Source organism: Artemia sp. Qi Xiang Cuo, chromosome 9, assembly GCF_049724085.1.
Source record: "Artemia sp. Qi Xiang Cuo chromosome 9, ASM4972408v1, whole genome shotgun sequence".
In the NCBI taxonomy this organism is placed as follows: domain Eukaryota; kingdom Metazoa; phylum Arthropoda; class Branchiopoda; order Anostraca; family Artemiidae; genus Artemia; species Artemia sp. Qi Xiang Cuo.
In genome coordinates, this window is record NC_142802.1 from 10,947,329 (window position 1) to 10,953,328 (window position 6,000).

Genomic DNA, 6,000 nt, shown 5'->3' on the forward strand with positions numbered 1-6,000 from the left:
AATCGAAATGTTAATACTATTTGATTTATTAAAGTTATAAAAGTAAAGACATTTATATTTTTTCAGAAAAGGCAAATTATGCTAATACTATTTGCAATTTTACTTTTCAGTAAAAGTGCAAATAGTATTATTTATTGCAAGAGAAAGCATTAAGCCTGTGCCGAATATTTCTTAGTTTAGCAAGAAAATAAACTGATATAGGCTTTAAGTATATATTAAATGAAAAGCCAGTGCCTTCAAGAAGAGATCATATTTAACATATTTGAATATAAACATAGATATTTGGTCTAGAGAAAGCTCGTTATTGGAAACCATAATCCCCTATGCTTCACTTTCAATAAGCATAATTGAATTTCTCAAACGAATGGAGACCGAATCGAAGATTAACAAATTGATGGATTTTCCAGCTAAGAAAACAAAATGAGTCCCCAATGTTTATGTAGGTTAATAGATAGAGTAAAGTCAGTGTCTTAAAGATCATCCAGAATTAAGGGGGCTATGGTGGCTATTGAATGTACCACTGCATTTTTTTTTAAATGTGTCAGTTATGAAGTTGAATGATGCACTTTCTTTTTAAGAAATGATACAGTATCCTTATGAGGGTCATTATTTTATTAAAGGGGGGGGGGGTGGGGGGGGGGATATTTCACCCTGTAATTTTTAACTCCGAAAGAGTGTTTCAAATACCTTTCTAGAATTTTTCTTAAAAAGATAAATTGGAAAGCCGAACAAAATTGCCCCCCTCTAATTAATTTTTTTTTTGTATTTCTATTCAAAGAACATTAAAAAACACTTTTCCCTCATCCTAACATTTTTCTGAATTTACCAAGATTCTATGATGGAACGGCAGTTAGGTCTTTTAATTTTGTTTTAATTTTTTTCTGATTCTGATTTTTGCACAGAAGCCAAGTCTCACTAGCACCGGCTATTTGGAAAATTGACGTGGACAAATAGATCTTGGGAAAAAAATGCATGACAAGAAAATGATGACTGGTTATGATAATATTATAGATATTATGCTGTAGCCTGTTATTAAGACATGATGCTATAAAATTTTGAATTTTCATTTTATAAATGAAAAATAAAGACATGAAATTGTCATATACATGTCATAATACATGTTCTGTTTGTTGCCTGTCCGTAATCAAACAGTTCGTGGTAACGAACTGTAAGGAGCGACCCGGCTCAATAGTAACCGAAACTCTAAAAAATGGGATTTTGATACCAATAGATAGATCACAAGAATCAGATTTTGATGCTGATTGAAACATATAAGCTTCATCAAGCTTGATTTTGCCGCTATTCAAAAAGGGAGACCCAGCGGATCACAGTAATTATCGACCGATATCTTTAGTACCTAGTCTTAGCAAAATATTAGAAAGAATATAGATGCTAGATTAGCTCATTGGTTATAGTACAGTCAATATAAGGTTTGACCGCAAACAAATTGCAACAGAAATGATTTTTACACCATCTTGTAGAGAAAAAAAACTATATAACATATCAAAAGTTGAGAAACCTAGCAGGGTGCAAAATTAGTGTTTTTTAGCGTTTTGTGTTTTATTTTTCGTTTTTAAGCCTAAATTTTTGATTTTCTCAAGGCTTAGAGTTTACTTCATGGGAAACATATTTCTGATGTAGTTTTATGTGCTGAACTCGAATATTACATCAGATTTAAGATACGGTGAACCAGAAGTGTTTCACATTCATCACCATTCACGAAGTTCGCGATTCTATTATAACATTGTCGTTCGACCACATTTCTTGAGTAGTTTTATGCGATGAACTCGAATATCACATCAGATCAAGGATATTTTCAACCGACAGTGTTTCACATTCATCACCAAAAGGTTTCTTCAAAATAATCAATCATCTCTTAATGTATTAACTGACTAAAATCATAGGCAACAAAAATCACATTGGTAAAAGGCAGGCAACTTTTCAAATGACTTGCGACATTAATCACTGGCAGTGTAGTTTGAAACTTCGTCGTCAAGATCGTCGATGAGATCTTCTGATTTGGGAGAATTATCACATTCTGCTCCCTGACAAGTTTTGCACGCGAGAGTGCAAGACATGCCGTTTCTGACACAAGTGCACCGAGCAGAGGTGCAGTTTGAACGGCAGGAACACTTAACAATCTTAAGAAGTTGGGGAGGTGCTGGGGGTAGGTCCGACATCACAGGGTACAATGTACCATTTCGGTCCTTCCAGCCCCACTCTTGAGGGTCCAATTCTAGATTACCGTCGTCATTCCAGGCGTGTACCTGAAACTAAACTCTATAGCTGTGAAATGCTGCAGAGTTGGATGTGGGAGGTAGCTGCTCTGGGTGAACAAAAGCCGTTGCTGTGACGAGCTTTCTTTCGAAGAGCTGCTTTCGAAGCTCGTTCAGATTTCCCCCTTCTTTCCACCATATATTATAAGAAGTGCGTCTTCTCCGGCTTCCTTGACTTCGATTTTTGTTGCTGCCTTCTTCATAAAGACCTTGGCAGATGCTCGAAAACTTTCGTCTTCTATCACTTTTTACAGGGTAAGACATTTTCCGATGTTGTGGACACGTGATGTAGAATCACACCCAAGGAATGCATGGACAAAGAGGATCAGACCACATACTTCTTGTCCTAATCTTTTTTTCATTTCATGAACATCCCAGCACCTTCGCTCTTTATTTTTCTTTGGCTCTGGGGCGAAGTACACCTTGTTAGTGGAGACATCACAGTGGTAGCAGAGAAGGACCAGAACATCCGTATCTTCTCCAATAACGGCAGTTACCTTCTGTTTAGCTGATTCGAAAGCAGCTTTTACAATAGGCACGTCTGCATCACTGGGGGCTTGGACTACAAAATAGCCTTTTGCCGGAGATGAACTGCAAGCGCACTAATGAATCTTGACTTGTTTTTCTTGTTCCCGACAAATTCTTCTTTCTTAACTTTCAGACGCATGTCATTCGTGAAGAAAACCTCGCGACCAATCGTTCGATTACGATACGAATGGGCCATATCTTTGGTGGAAGGTCCACTATCATACCCATCGAAAACAACAGTTGCGCCAGGGTACTTCCGCGAAATATACAGAGAGTAGCTCTGTATGATACTCGCATACGTGTCATTTTTTATCCATGGGACTCGGTGCAATAGAGATCCGCCGTCAAGTACATAGTGTGTCCCGTCGTTCAGCACACACGGAATTTCTTCGAGTTCGCGTGCAAGTAAAATGGCCTTGGCGAATTCGGCCTTGTTCGGCACTCTCGGCATAAATGAGCTGTCAAACAGAGCAGCAGGATACGAACAAAGTTCATACCGGAAGCACTCTGATTCAGGAAGTCTTGTCCTTTTGGCTAACGCAATGAAGCGTTGGAATAGCAAAGCTGGATCCAGTCGCTTTCAATATCCACCACCTGTTTTCTTTGGTGTTATCTTGACTGCCGGTTACTTTCTTAGGAAGACAAAATCCGTCGCCACATTTACAGTCATAGCATCAAGGATTTTTAGCCCGACAGCCTTCACACAGTCAACGTTTGCAGATTGATATGCAGTCAAACTGGTAGCAATGCTTCTAAGCTGGGTATCCCCTCCGAATGGTGAGCCATTTTCAAAGTACGTGACCATCGCCTGCGTATCCTTGAAGTTTTGTTCTTGTCTGGGGCCTGCGTTCTCCTTGTGCTGCTTGCTTGTCCCATAGAGAATTTGCGTCAGATCTTCCATTAGGAGGTTAACAGCAGAGCAGGTTGGGCGTGCTAAAACCCACAGCGACCTCTGGGTTTCGGTCATGCCCGTACCCCTAGTCAGTCCGCCTGCTGTTTTCAACGAGCGCATAAGCTCTTGTTCAATAACTAGATCCGTCGACAAGCCAGCCCAGAAGCGATCAGATCGTCTGACGACGTGCATTCCTTGTTGGAATGAACTATGAACAGTAGGATGGGTTTCTTCAAGCTTCACCATCTTCTGAAGGTATATTCGGCACGATTTGGCATAGTTGTTGTGACCACAGGACGCAAGAAAAGGTAGCATTTCAGACACAGACTTTAGGTGTAAGTCCTAACGCCCAATCCGCTCAGCTTTGATGAAAGAACGAAGTATCCCAACCATATTCATAAGCTGAAACCACAGCTTTGAAGTTCTGTGCTGATACGGATAAAGTATCTTCTGGTTGACAAAACTTTTGATCCGCTTGAGTGCAGGATTTTCTTCAACCTCCGTCATTGTTGCCTCTCCATTCATTAGCTTGCTGTATAGTGTTTTAAGGTCTGCAACTTCTTTGGGGCCTAACTTTGTTTCAGGTTCTGAACAGGGATCATCGTCAAATAACTCGGAGAGCAGCACGGCATGTAGAGCACTATCAACTAGTAAGAGACCTCGAACAGCTCGTGAAATAGCCTTTCCACTTAGGAGATGGGGAACTGTGTTTGGGGCATATGCAAGTTCCAGGACTTCGCGGAGACCGGATCCTTCCATTGTGTATCCTATGCATCCAATAAAGCTCATGGTTGTGTGAAACCCACCGAGTTTCAGAACTACAGCTGAGAGCTCACTTCCTGGTTCAGAAGCCTTAACCATTTTTATAGCTTTCCACCACAATGGCTGATCGAAGGTCACGACTGGGGCGAATCCATGGCGTTTAGCTTGGTCTGCGATGAACATCAAGGTAGAGTACACACAGGTGTCATCACTGGCAGACAGATCAATCATCGGGAGAAATATTACAGACGCTAAAATTAACATTTATTACTTAAAGAAGGAAAATAATGAAGGGGCCCAAAGAAATGAATCTGGGAGGGACATTTATCTGACAAAACTGGGACCAAGGGTTCCAACACCGACCTTAGCGAAATACGCTACGAAATTTTCCGCTAGATGGCCGTATATGCTGTTAAACCATAATGACGACAATCTTAGAATGTACGGAACTTTCCAAAAATATAGTATTCAGTCGATAGGGCGACGTTATTCCTGACTTCATTCGCCCCAAAGGACGAAAAAAGGGAAATATGGCCACGAAATACGAATTTCTTGTTTGTTGATGAGTGTGAAACACTAACGGTTGGACATAACTTAAATCTGATGTGATATTTGAATTCAGCACACAAAACTAGTTCAGAAACATGTCTCCCATGAAGTAAATGCTAAGCTCTAGGATAACGGAAAATTTCCGGATTTTGCACCCCGCTGGGTTTCTCAACTTGTGATATGTTGTACAGTTTTTTTTTCTCTACAAGATGGTGTAAAAATCATTTCTGTTGCAATTTGTTTGCGGTCGAGTCCTATTTGACGCTAGATTGACTGTACTATTAGAAAAATATAGGATTTTGAAGGAGGAGCAGGCAGGATTTCGGGATGGATATAATGCTATTGGTAGGGTCTTAGTCCTACAGGCGCTTGTAGAGAAATATGCAAAAGGGAAGAATAGGTTGTGAGTTGCATTTTTAGATCTAGAAAAGGCCTTCGACAGTATTGATAGGATTTTCCTGTGCTTAGAACTGTTAAAGGTAGGCTTACCAAGACTTTTCGCTAGGATACTAGCTGATATGTATAGAAACACATTTGGTATAGTTAAAGTTTTAGGGAAGGGATTATCGTCACCGTTTGAAATTAGAAAAGGAGTAAAACAGGGTAGTAGTATTTCGCCTAGGTTGTTCACGTTGTATATAAATGATATTGTTGACCATTTTAAAAAGGTATGGGCCCCTACGGTGTCACTAGGGAACCTGAAGTTATCTCTGTTGATTTTTGCTGATGATGCGGTGTTGATAGGCAAGTCACCAGAGGAGCTCCAAATCTTATTGAGTATATTAGAAAAATATTTAGATAGAAACAAACTAGTGTTGAATATCAAAAAGACTGAGATTGTGGTTTTTAGAGGAATTCGTGTGAAGAATGATGATCAAAAAGTAGAATTTTATTATAAAGGTGAAAAAGTAAAAGAGAGCGAAAATTTTAAATATTTGGGAGTAACAATTTCAGCAAAAGGAGGATGGAAAGAGCATGTAAAAGAGATGATTA